Source organism: Takifugu rubripes, chromosome 13, assembly GCF_901000725.2.
Source record: "Takifugu rubripes chromosome 13, fTakRub1.2, whole genome shotgun sequence".
Lineage (NCBI taxonomy): Eukaryota > Metazoa > Chordata > Actinopteri > Tetraodontiformes > Tetraodontidae > Takifugu > Takifugu rubripes.
This window is the reverse complement of record NC_042297.1, coordinates 5,225,365-5,238,920: the sequence shown is the minus strand read 5'-3', so window position 1 is coordinate 5,238,920 and position 13,556 is coordinate 5,225,365. Positions and strand designations below refer to the sequence as shown.

The window sequence follows — 13,556 nt, the reverse complement described above, 5'->3', positions numbered from 1 at the left end:
AATCTTATCCTTGTTCAAGTGAAGTTTGGTTCATTTTACATAGGGAACATGACTCATTTCAGAAAAATACAGCAGCACAATTAGCCATTATGAGTATTTAGCTGTTTGTGGGGAAAACAAAGACTAACCTGGGCCTTGCTGCTGGACAATATCTGACAGATCCCGCTGGTGGATGAAGAGAACCAGACCTCCAGCCGCAAACAGCAGGAGAAACCACAGAGAACAGGGCATTCTCCTTCTGCGTCCACGCAGGGAGTCGCTCACCATCCTCCACTTCATCCACAGCATGATGTGGTTCAGCCAGATGCTAATGGAATTATGTCTGTGGAAAGTTAAAGAGAGTGAGAAATAAGAACCAAATGTTTTGTCATTCTAGCAATAGTATTTCTATTACTTGATAAATGGCTTTAAATTTAAACAGCATTCAACAGTACATAATTAAATTAGAATAATTTTAAGATGTAACTGTATGATGTATGAAGATATTTGCATATCTAATACATGGATTAGATGTCAAATGCTATTTAATACAATTGTACTAATTGTTGATAAAACATGCTGATCTGTTCTAAAAAAAAGTATAAGCTTGTAAAAGAGATAACATGTTAGGAGTTTCCCTTAGTGTGCTCTCTCCCCCCTTCCCTTCTGTTCCTTGTCTGTGTTTCCCTTGTCTGTTTCCAGGCTGGGCGGGGCTGCTTCCTCGTTCACTCCTGTCTTGTGATCTACACACCTGGAACTCGTCTCCAGTTAATCATCTACACCTGCCTGCTGTTTTAAAAGACTGCTCCCAATTCCATCTTTGCCAATTGGTTATTCAACCCTTTGTGCCTGCTTGTTTATGCCTCCCAGCCTGCGCTGACGAAGAGATATTGTAATGTTGGTTTTTAGTGGGATTCTACTGCTACATTTTCAGTAAGGTCTGGTCAAATCTCCTCAGCCCTGTGTGTGTCTGCTTTTTGGGGTTCAGTTTGTGTCTGCCACTCCTAACATAACATTTGCTTCCTCCAATCAAGAAATATGCTCTGTACAGAAACAAATGGTTAGCAATTACAATTATATCAACAATATTTAGATCTAGTGAGTGAGTGGTGCCAAAATGGGACCAAAACCAGAAGTGGGGGGGGGAAATCTGCAAATAACTGACAGACATCATTCTTCATGTTACAGTTTTTGAATGTATAAGGGTGTCTTTTTACTGTTAACTTGTGTAAATGTCTCCTGAAATTGAGGAAAAAATTGCATTAAAATCAAATGGGCAGGTTAAATCCAGAGGGTTATATAAAATAAAATAATTTCACTGCCTAATGTCTTTACAAGAATAATACTGTAAAAAGGTGGCTGAAACCAGGCATAATGGCATGCCTTTGTGCCAGACAGACAAGGTTACACCAACTGTAGAGAAAGGGTTATAACAGAAAGGAGCTACACAAACACTGGAGACCTAGTTTGGCAACACTGACAAAGTCACATTCTGGGCAGAGTCCCTGAACTTTAATAGGAAATAGACAGGAGCCAGGGAATAGAATGAAAGAGGATGCTGAATTTTTCATCAAGGATATCACTGCAGTAATTTTCACCTCTTGTATGAAAGTAGCTTTAATAACAGGAAATACACTTTTTTTTTGCACATATTGTGGGTAACAGTTGTACATATGGCCAATTTCAGTGTTCCTCTTTAATGTGTTCCCTCTGTTGGGAGAGTAAGAACCGTTGGTGCAATCCCAAATCCTCTGTGCTTCCAATATATTTCACCAGCTGAGCAACAGACAGTAAAGTTGATGTAGAGATGTGTGCATTGAAAGAATGGGTGGATCCCACATGTAGTTTACCAGAACTGTTGCAGTGGGATGAACATTAAGAATATATTGATGATATATACTATCATTTCAGCTGGCTCGGCACATTGCTTAGTTGCCATGCCAACGGAGTTACCCAAAGGACTTGTAGTTGCAGCCATTTTTCATCCCACAGCCAGTACACCGTTTAAAAATGCTTTTCTTTAGTAACCATGAACTTGTATGTACTAAAATATGTTCGACCTGAAGGTGGTTTCATGTGGCAGAATGTAGAGGAACGCTGTCATTGAGCTGCAACATTTCAGATTATCAATCATGCTAAAAAAAAATTAGGACATGTAGGTGGAGAACTGATGATCACATTAATTGGTTTCAATATTCATTTGAACACTAGGTAACATATATATATATATATATATATATATATATATATATATATATATATATATATATATATATATATATATATATATATATATATATATATAATTATTTATTTTTTTTATTAAAAAGCAGTACTTTTGTTGCTAGTGCATTTGTGAGCTTTTTTTTCTTTCTTTATTTATATTGGATAGTTAATACAGCTGTAAATCTTGAGACCACAATACTTTTTCCACTCATTTGTAATGTCTTTTGCACAGTTTTGTTTTTTATGGTGTGTATGAACCTGTCATTTAAATTAAAGACACATTCAAAGCTACCCTCACATTATGACAGATTACAGAAAAGCAGCAGCTTCATTTATATTTTTTGTTAAGTTGAGAAGTCTTTGGAATCCAGTTGAAGAAGCTGCTGTCTGACCTTGCCAGGGACTCTTCAGAGAAAGTCATCAATGCATTTATTACAGAATTTCACATTGTTTTCTCACTGAAGCTAAACCTTCAATGGTCCAACACCATTCGCTTTAGCTGTTCGATTTGATTTGAACAAAGATTTTTTTTTTAAATCTTAAATGTGTCAAATACAAACATGTATACTTGTTGCAGAAAAGCAAGTTCATTAAAATAGTTTAATTACAGTTAGTCACATTTACAGGATTTCTCCTGAACTTTGAACTTGTATCTGGCCAGTCCTGAATGCCCTCTAGAGGTCATTGATTAACTTTTTAATTTTAGTTTCAGGCCCAAAAAAGGCATAAGAAATTGATAATCAGCAGTGTAAGTGTTGATTCCCAACAGTACAATGTAAACAGTAAATAAACAAGTATTAAAGGAACTTTTTTCAGTATTATGGTGTTAGTGTATATGAGCACTGATTATGCAAGTATTTTAACGCTGCAGCAATAATTAATAAATTTTCAACAAATGGTGAAATAATTAAAAAGTTACCTCTAAGAGCACAAATTAAGGCTTGAATGTGGCATTCACGGTTGACCCCAACTGTAAATTAACATTAACAGTCAGTAAACTAAATATGAAATCAAGTTTAAAGTCAAAATGGATTATGTGCTAAACCTCTCTTCTGTACAATGCAGTAACAGCCAGCAAGGTGCTGCCAAACCCAAAGCATTCCCCAAATGGATTACATATAAGAAAGAATTGTGACAGTGACCTGTCCTTGTGACAGTGACCTGTCCTTGAGGTAGCTATCACTTCTGGATGAGTGTGTCATGACAGCCCCAACACAACCGGATATGACCAAATACCACATATCCTCGCCATATCATGTCAGCCAAATAACTGCCATGAGGAATTGTGGTACTCCACCATGATTGCTCTCAGATGAGGGCACAAATTTGTATCTTTTCCATATAGATGCATCAGAGCAGCTCAATAACATGTGGAATTAAGCCAATAAAATATGTGCAGATTTGCAAAGTAGAGCATACATTTCATTTTAAAAAATTGATAAACTTCATATGCAGTAATCACCAAATACTGGATGTACATACAGACAATTTATGTTAAAATTATCATCCATGCTGCCTTTCCTTTATTTTACTACATAGCAAATATCACATGAGAATCTATGCACAGATTGTAATACAGAGACAACAAGGTGCAGAGTTTATGCATTTCATGCATTATCCTAACTTAGTATGCATTAAAGTTTTTGTTTTATCTATCTGGGTTATGGCTGTATGTTCCTTGGACGTATGCCGTATTCTGCCCCATGGTCACGAACGTCGAGATGGTCAATCTGTTCTTCTGTCCCTCGGCTGTGCAAGCAACATGACTTTTTTCCACAGTGCCTGACTTTAATTGGTGCAACACACTTAACAAAAGTTGTGGACGATGTTGGTATGGCAACAAGCTGAGAGGGAAATTTATTGTGACCAATGGACTTTAAATTTTACTTGTGGATGTGATTTTCTTTGCAGGAACAACAATGTCATTTCTGCGAGTGATGCTTTCAATTTCTCATAAATAACCTCTCTAGAGTCTACTTGAGCCACTATGTGATAGATTGCCATGGTCAAGGCCATACAGTAAAGAAGTTGAAATTGTATATGGTGTGTGGATTAAATGAGTAGCATGTAGCTCTCGAAAAATGGAAACAGTTATTAAACACATTGACCTGATGTGAAGGTTTGAGAAATGTGATTTTTTTTTTGCTTGTTTTCAGCTGAATAAAAAGACAAAACCAGTCTACTCTTTCTATTTTCAATGACATCCATGTCAGTCACGAAAGGAAGAGGTCGATTGAAGAGAGGAGATGGGATTAGTAAATCAAAAATGTCTGTCAAAATAAACTCAAGTGATTTGCCTTAGCATATTGGAATATAGATTGAAGAACTATACCCAATATTTTCTTCATTTGAGTCCATTTGCCATTAATCTCTGACAAGCAGATGATCAAGACCAAATAAGTGATGTTAGCTGAATGACTAGCAGTAGATGAACAACAGTAGGTAGTCGTAATAAATGCAGCAATATCATATAGCAGCATCCCCCAAAGTAGCTCAAGCATGGCCCAGAAGTCTGAAATTTCTATCAAAAGCCAAAGCACTGAAAGTTGGGTGTATTTGAACATACAAGCTGTACATTTAATTGAGGAATACTTTTTTCCACATGCATAAATGCATGTTTGCTAAATACATTTTAATTAGATATTAACATGCATGATAGCATCAAGTCACGGAACTTTGCCAGGTCATTCAAGAACTAGGAATTTTACAAGTCGAGACTGTAACTGCAGATAGTTGCAGAAGATGGTGATATGCTGCAATAATGAAGCCATATGGCTTTATGTCTTTTTGATCAAATGGTAAATATGCAGAAAGTTGTGCAATAGGAACATCTTTGCGCTGTTCTTTGCAGGAACACATTTTTCAGGAACTGTAGTGACGATCTCCCTCTCCTCTGATTCCAGTTCATGACCTGGTAACATATTGCGTCACTTCCTGTCTTCTCAATCGTTCGTTGGTTGCATTGTGCACAGGGTGTTGTATTCACCTAATATTGAACACTTGGTGTGTTGTATTCACTTTACTTAAAATTTGAACACTTGGGACATTCTAGTCACCTGTTGAACACCTGAGAAACAACCCATATGAAACAAATACAGGGCTTCGCCGATTATTAGCGTTAGCATGGCCTCACCGTCTGTTTCACCCAGTGTCTTTGTCTGTTCAGCGTGTGAAATGTTTAGTTACTCCTCTGCCTCCCTTAGTGAAGGGAATAGGTGCAGAAAGTATAGTTTATTTACAGCTATGGAGGCGAGACTTAGCGAGCTCGAGACGCGGTTCTGCAGCTTGGAGTTAGCTGGAGTTGTGTCAGGTAGCCAGGAGAAGCTAGCTACTGCGGAGCCGCCTAGCGTAGCTTCAGCTAGCGGTCCCCCGGCAGCAGCCGAGCATCCGGCTAGCCAGGGCGGTTGGGTGAGGGTTTGCAGGAAGTGTAGCCCAAACCAAAGGCCCACGGTGGACCACCAACCGCTTCCCGTAGCTAACTGTTTTTCCCCACTGGGCGACACCGACCCTGGTAATTGGCGACTCTGTTTTGCGCTACGTGAAGCCGACTCCAGCGACCATAGTCAAGTGCATTCCGGGGGCCAGAGCGGGCAACATAGAAGCAAATTTACAGCTGCTGGCGAGACGTAAACGTAAATTTGGTAAAGTTATTATTCACGTCGGAGCCAACGACACCCGGCTTCGTCAGTCGGAGGTCACCAAAATTAACTTGGAGTCGGTGTGCAACTACACAAAAATGATGTCGGACTCCGTAGCATTCTCTGGTCCCCTCCCCAATCTGGCCAGCGATGAGATGTTTAGCCGCATGTCGTCGCTTCATCGCTGGTTGTCACGGTGGTGCCCCGAAAACCAGGTGGCCTTTATAGACAATTGGAGCACTTTTTGGGGAAAACCTGGTCTGATTAGGAGAGACGGTGTCCATCCCACACGGGATGGTGCCTCTCTCATTTCTAGTAATTTGGCTAATTTTATTAGACCCAAAGTGACCTGACAATCCAGGGTCCAGACCAGGATGCAGAGTTGTAGTCTTACACACCTCTCTGCTGCTTCCATAGAACACTCATCCACCAACAATAATATATTTAACACTATAGAGGTAGTCTCTGTTCCACGATTAAAAGTGCACCAAGCACAGAGCGGGGGAGCGGTCAATAACCATAATCTTATTAAAATTAATACCAAAGCACAAGTTGGAGAAACTGATATCACAATTAAGTGTGGACTGTTAAATATTGGATCTATTTTGTGTAAATCCCTGTTAGTGCACGACCTGATAGCGGATCATCACATTGACTTATTTTGTCTTACTGAGACCTGGCTTCAGAAGGGAGGAGTATGTTAGCTTAAACAAATCTACTCCTCCTACCCATCTTAATTATCATATTCCTTGTGTTACTGGTTGAAGGGGGGGAGTGGCAGCAATCTATCACTCCAAGTTATTAATTAATCCTAGACCAAAACATGTCTCCAGTTCATTTGAAAGCCTCACTCTTGGCATCACCCATCCTAACTGGAAGACAGAAAAGCCACTTTTGTTTGTAGTTGTATATCGGCCCCTTGCTGGACCACATTCAGAGTTCCTACCTGAGTTCTCTGATTTCTTATCTGACTTGGTCCTTAGAAAGGACAAAGTCATTATCATTGGAGACTTTAATATCCATGTAGACATTGTAAATTACAGCTTTAGAAATCGCTTCATTTTATTACTTGAGTCAGTTGGTTTCCTCCAGCAGATAAACCAACCAACTGATAGCTTCAACCACATCCTAGATCTAGTCCTGAGTTATAGTGTTGAGGTAGAACATGTGTCAGTGTTCCCTCAGAACCCACTCCTGTCAGACCATTCTTTGATGACTTTCACATTTATGATTAAGGATTCTTCTATTCTCAGAAAAAAGTCTTACTATAGCAGATGTCTTTCAGATAATGCTGTAGCTAAGTTTAAGGAAGTGATCCATGTGCTAATCCCAGGACCACCGTGTGTTTCCCCAGGGATCAATCATTATAATCTTAGCCCTGCTGAGGTTGACTCTATTGCGCAAGGTGCAGCAACCTCACTGAGAATCACGCTTGATTCTGTTGCCCCCCTGAAAAAGAAAATAGTAAATCAGAGGAGGTGTGCCCCCTGGTATAATTCACATATCAGGACCCTCAAGCAGAAAGTGCAAAGACTGGAAAGGAAGTGGCATTCTTGTAAAATAGACAGCTATCATGTAGCCTGGAAATACTGTCTATTAGTGTACAAAAAGGCCCTTTGCAAGGCTAGAACAGCTTATTTTTCTTCTTTAATTGAGGAAAATAAGAGCAACCCCAGGTTTCTTTTCAGCACTGTGGCCAAATTAATTACGAGTCACAGTGTTTTAGATCCACGTATCCCTTCTTCCCTTAGTGGTGAAGACTTCATGAGTTTCTTCACTGATAAAGTTCTAGCTATCAGAGAGAAAGCTAACCAGGCCATCCCAACAACTGGACCATCACCAGATGTGCTGACTGTGGGAACATACAGGTTCTCCAACGAGCCCTTAAACTCCTTCAGCCCTATATATTTTTCTGAGGCGTCATCGCTAATTCGGAAATCCAAGACCACCACGTGTCTTTTAGATCCCATCCCGACACACCTGTTGAAGGATGTATTACCATTGATAGGCAGCTCTATCCTGGACCAGATCAATGGTTCTTTAGTGACAGGTTATGTACCCCGGTCCTACAAGGTGGCAGTGATTAAGCCGTTGCTTAAAAAAACATCACTAGATACTGATGTATTAGCAAACTATAGGCCAATATCCAACCTTCCTTTTATCTCTAAAGTTCTTGAGAAGGTGGTGGTGACTGGAGTACCTGCAGAGGAACAGCCTGTTTGAGATGTTTCAGTCAGGCTTTAGAGCGCATCACAGCACAGAAACAGCACTTCTTAAAGTTACTAATGATCTTCTCATAGCTTCAGATCATGGACTGGTCTCTATGCTGGTTCTGCTGGACCTCAGTGCTGCTTTTGATACAGTTGATCACAGCATCCTGTTACATAGACTGGAACATGTGATTGGGATTAAAGGGACAGCACTAGACTGGTTTAGATCATATTTATCTGATAGATACCAGTTTGAAAAAGCTTATTGTTACTAATTCTGTAGTTCCAGTCCCTATCATAGATAGACAAATTATCATACTTGGGGGGGTCGTCTAATCGTTAGGTCACATCTTAGCTATGCTGTTATAGGCCAAGGCTGCCGGGGTCCGGAAACATGATCACCTGACAGGCCTCTGTCACCCCACTGGGTCATGGTCTCCTCTCCTCTCCTCTCCTCTCCTCTCCTCTCCTCTCCTCTCTCTTTACCCAGCCGGCCATCAGCAGGAGAGTCCCCCTGCATGAGCTTGGTCCTGCTCAAGGTTTCTTCCCTTTAAGGGGGAGTTTTTTCTTGCCACTGTTGCTTGTCTGGGGTTAGGCTCTGGGACTCGGACTCTGGAAAGCGCCTTGAAACAATTTTGATTGTAAAAGACGCTATATAAATAAAGATATATTTGATTTTGATTTTGACATCAGGACAAGGTCTAATGGTTCTCAGTTTTTACTTTTATATACCCTGACATTAAGAGGTGAGGGTGAATATACAAGACCAATAATGTCAAAGTAAATGTAGGACACAAAAATAATTAATCAAATATTTAGTTAATGAGTTTTATATCCAATATAACAGTGAACAATTAATGTATTCAATTTTTAGAAAATAGAGGCTGGGTGTTGGACATAACATAAGATTGATTTTATTTGATCAATCTTAAGCTTCAAAAGATCGCAATCAAGTTTAATAAAGTGAATTTTTACTTCACAACTCGCTAAGGGTGCTGTGCTGACAAGTTAATCTCAAATTAATATGCTTCAGTGCGAGAGACAGGAAGCCTGTTGTCCCTTGCGGGTCATCTGTTCGAAGGTACATTAAGTGTGGTTTTAAAATTCCTTCCACCAATAATTCATGAGGCTACTGTCTACAAATCCTGCCTCTCATATTTTTATCCTAATGACCGTAAAATATTCAGCAAATATTTTTCTTGTCCTCCGTTATTCTTCATTAAGCTGGAATGTTACAGTCACCAACCAAGGACTATACATGTTGAATATGATGTTTCACTATTTAAGTTGTGAAAGTGAACATTGAGATGTTTTGTTAGATGTATTTTTGACAGACTGACCTGGTCAACACTGCATTTTTAAAATTGTGTAACGCTACACAATTTTAAAAGTGCAGTGTTGACCAGGTCAGTCTGTTAGCAGCATAACTTGTTTCTTAGAATCTAAATAGAACCAGGATTTAAAGCAGCAATGTGTAATTCTGTGACAGATGTCATCAGTCTATTGTTTTCAATCACATATTTTAAAAGAATTAGAAGCAAGTCTGTTCTTAGTTCATGAGTCCCTAATAACTAATCCTGAATGTACTAGTTCACACAGTCAAATGCCAAATAGTTATCATTTCAGAAGATATTCTCAGGACATCCAAGCAACAAAGCAAACTACAAAATTAAGAGTCATTGTTTAAAATATGTTGGGGAATTCAGAGTACTTTCTGATGGTTGCTTTTTCAGCACCAGCTGTCAGATTGTGTTAAATGTCAAACAACCTGATCAAAAGCCCACGGCGTAGTTGTCTTAACGCAAATGGGATAAAGAAGGTGAAAGGTGTATGAGCATTTAAAAGATGCATGAAGAAGAGATGGTCTTCCAACTGGAAAAGTTCAACAGCACTCAAGAGACCCAATTTAATTAGAAATAAAAACAACCAACTGCAGTTATTGATCGGCATGTGGATAAACAACAATCAATGGCAACTTGCTCCGAAATCACCATTCAAACGTAGCAGTTATCCTTCAGCACTGGTGACAGGAAAGTCAAGTTTGTTTAAAAAAAAGTCAAAGTGATCTGTGATCTGAACTGTGTTTTAACCACTTTCTTTACATTTTTGCTCTATTTTCCATTATGCTCTCCTTTGTATGGGTCATTGCTCAATTATTAAACATACCCCCCTTAATATGAATCTGCAAACTCAAAACTTAAATGCTGAAAGAAGAATCTCAATATTCAACTACTGTTATTGTGGCCCAACACAGCATATGCAAAGAAAACTGATAATTGGCCCGAAGTACATACTACATACTACAATTTTTGAAAATAATATTATTGTACTGTATTTATGTCTACAGCTAACATTAGCTATTCTATCTTTACAGTCTGCATATACAGACATTAATATTTCCAACTCCACTGTGGCGATGTAGGAGTATGGCGCAAGCATCTCACATGCACCCAGGAAGTGCACAAAAGAAACTTCAAAATAAAATTCTGTGATGCTTTTGGTGGAGTTTTGATGCATTTGATTACACTGTGAACCTGAAGCTCTCCTGAAGTAGATATTATATTAAACATCAATCAACATGTTACCACATTAAGCTTTAACATCTCATGTACAACACATTTAACGTAAATGCCTTTAAAAAATAGAGGCCAATCAGATTTTTTGAGGGTTAAATATAAATATTTGTGGAGAGATGAGGAATGGTCAAAACCTTTCTTGAAATGCATTAACTTAACTTGTGATCATCTTGTAATTAAAATAAATCATGTGCATGACCACAAAAACAACTGATAAAACACTTTTTCTCCATTTTATTCTGCCTTTTAATGAACATTCTTATCCATTCTGCTTGCATTTGGTGCATGCAAAGTATTATTGTTTGGCAATAATCACTTCACAAAAAAGACACATGTTTTCTAACTTTGAATTTGAATTTAAGTGGATTCCAGGATTTCTTCTATGTCCTGGTCCTGAAGCTGTGTTCCATTGTAAAGGCCATTTAGATCCTCATGCTCGAGCTTACCTTGACGAAACTTGACTCAGAGTTGATTGAACAAACTCTTAAACCCTGTTCTGAAACTGAAAACTGTGAGTTTGACAGCTTACAGTTGCTTTATGAAACTGGTGTGTCTAGAGTCAGACCCTGCTTAATCCCTCAGTGTTTTCAACCAAAGAACGTTACTAACATTTAATTTTGACATCAACAAACTATGTAACTGGCACAAAAGGAGCATAATATGTCGCATTTAAAGTGTGTTTGTGTCGCAGAAAAGCAAGTTAATTGGATTAAAATAGTTTAATTACAGTTAGTCACGTTTACACGATTTCTCCTGAAAGTTTGAATACATTTACCCTCGGGTTTGCTGTTGAGGGTAAATGCATCTGGAACTATTTTTGTATTCGTAGACAGTGATTTAAATCAGTCAGAAGATGGAAGTTAAAAGAAAGCACAAAAGACTGATTTGGAATTGAACAGCTGGCCTGCTTGAGCTTGGTGAACCAGATTTATTCACTTCAAAAATGTAAATTTTGCAGCACCAATAGTTTATTTAGTGCACAGAGAGGGGCAGCAAAATATGATGTGAAAAATCTGAAATCTACATAAACATAAACCATCTTTTTCTCAATCCTGACCACATAAAGAAACAGATGCACAAGTTTGAATGTATGAAACACATGAAAATACAAGTTATATTTTGGAACATAGTCTCAGTGATATGTAATTTTCTATTAATTAGATTCCAATCAACAGAAAAAGCATGTTTAGATAAAATGAGGTCTGGGGGAAAAAATACTTTCTTTTTTTTCTCAGCTCTCGGCTAAGTAAAATCTTTTGAAATACCCCCACCACCACATAATTCAGATTAAGAGGTGTCATTTAATGATGAAATAATCTGGGTTTTTCAGCACCCACATAATGTTGTTTTGACTTGGGTTTTTTTCCCCATGGACAAGGATTGTTAATAATTTGCATGTTGAATGATTTTGCTTTAATTTTCAGTGTCACTAAAGACATTTCATGATGGACACAAATGATCTGCTCCTTCTTATCTGATTCATGTCTGACACTAGGCTGGTATTAAGCAGTCAGGAAGGGGATGACTGCTCTTTGTGCTGTGGACACTTGTCATAGGAAATTGCTGTTTATTACACTAATGTTTCAACGGCTCTCTACTTTCACTAACTTAAAGATGCTCTAGTTCAAGATTCTGTCAGGGTTTCTAGGTTGTCGGTCATTGTCCTGCAGGGGGGGGTGGTGTGGGGCACAATTGGTGGCAGCTGGCACTGCTGGCAGGTGCACCTTGTGTTGTGAGGTTGTCTGCTTGTCTTGTCAGCGTGTCTGTTCGTCTTCCTCGTCGTGTGCTGGTGTTCTGTGTCTCCTGGAGGGCAGCTCCAGCTTCGTGTCTCCTGGAGAGCCGCCCCTGTTCCCTGCGTCCTGGAGGGCCGCTCCAGCTTCGTGTCTCCTGGAGGGCCGCTCCAGCTTCGTGTCTCCTGGAGGGCCGCTCCAGCTTCGTATCTCCTGGAGGCCCTGTTCCCTGCGCCCTGGAGGGCCGCCCCTGTTCCCTGCGCCCTCCGCAGTCCTGGAGGGCTGCCCTCGTGTCCCTCGTGTGCTCCGTGTTCCTCATGTTCTTTGTGTGCCCCCTCCCCCCTGTAAATAAAGCTTGTTTGACCATTTTACCACTGTGTCCTGGCCTGTGTCCTGGCCTGCGTTCGGGTCCTAATCAACCCGTCCGTGACAGATTCAGTCCATAAAGAATAATGATGAAATGATTAAAACTTTCACTTTTTTGAAAGTTTAACCACTTATATAACAAAAACAAAATATACTGTAGTTGAATCTTTTGATTGTTTTGGACAAACATCCAGTAACTCATCTGATTCTGCTTTTATGATGCTTTTATTTAGTAATAATTTGTGCCATGTAAATCGGACACAGAGGCGATAGAATGCAACAACACGTGCACCAGTTTTGTGCTGGACCATAAATTACTAAATATGGAAAACACACACACACACACACACACACATAGAGGACATACAGTATATATGCACTTCCAACACCAACCTGACGATTCATTTTTACCTATTTTTCATGGTAATAAAAGACCCACCAGGCAACCAAATTTGCTGGGATTACATTAGCATGATGAACGGACATTAATATACTGAGCTGATAAGAACTACTGATAGATCCTGATTATACCTTTATGAGAATGTACCAGTGAAATCACATAATTGATGTAGCTTGGTGGTATTTCTGCCTTGATTTCAGACAGGTTAAATGATGATGATGAAGCTGATGATGCGTAATATTATTTTTGTTATTATTGTTGTTGTGTTTTCCACAACATGATGCAGTTGACAGTCCTGATGCAATACTTTTATCATATTTTAAAGTGCTGATGTGCAGAAACTTGCCTTAATTACCATGACAAAGCAACTATGGAGAAAAATAAGATATTTTCTATTTGCGTTTAACTTAAACATTAAATTGATTCTGTCC

The 13,556-nt window shown here is 39.1% G+C and overlaps 1 long non-coding RNA gene across 1 annotated transcript in view; it reads right to left on the bottom strand.

Moving 5' to 3' along the window:
* Positions 1 to 127: 127 nt before the first annotated feature.
* LOC115252122 (uncharacterized) overlaps positions 128 to 13,556 on the bottom strand; it is a 33,630-nt gene continuing 20,201 nt past the window's right edge. The window contains exon 2 of the long non-coding RNA XR_003890564.1: positions 128 to 322. This is a non-coding gene — a long non-coding RNA (uncharacterized lncRNA). The remainder of the gene's footprint in view (positions 323 to 13,556) is intronic.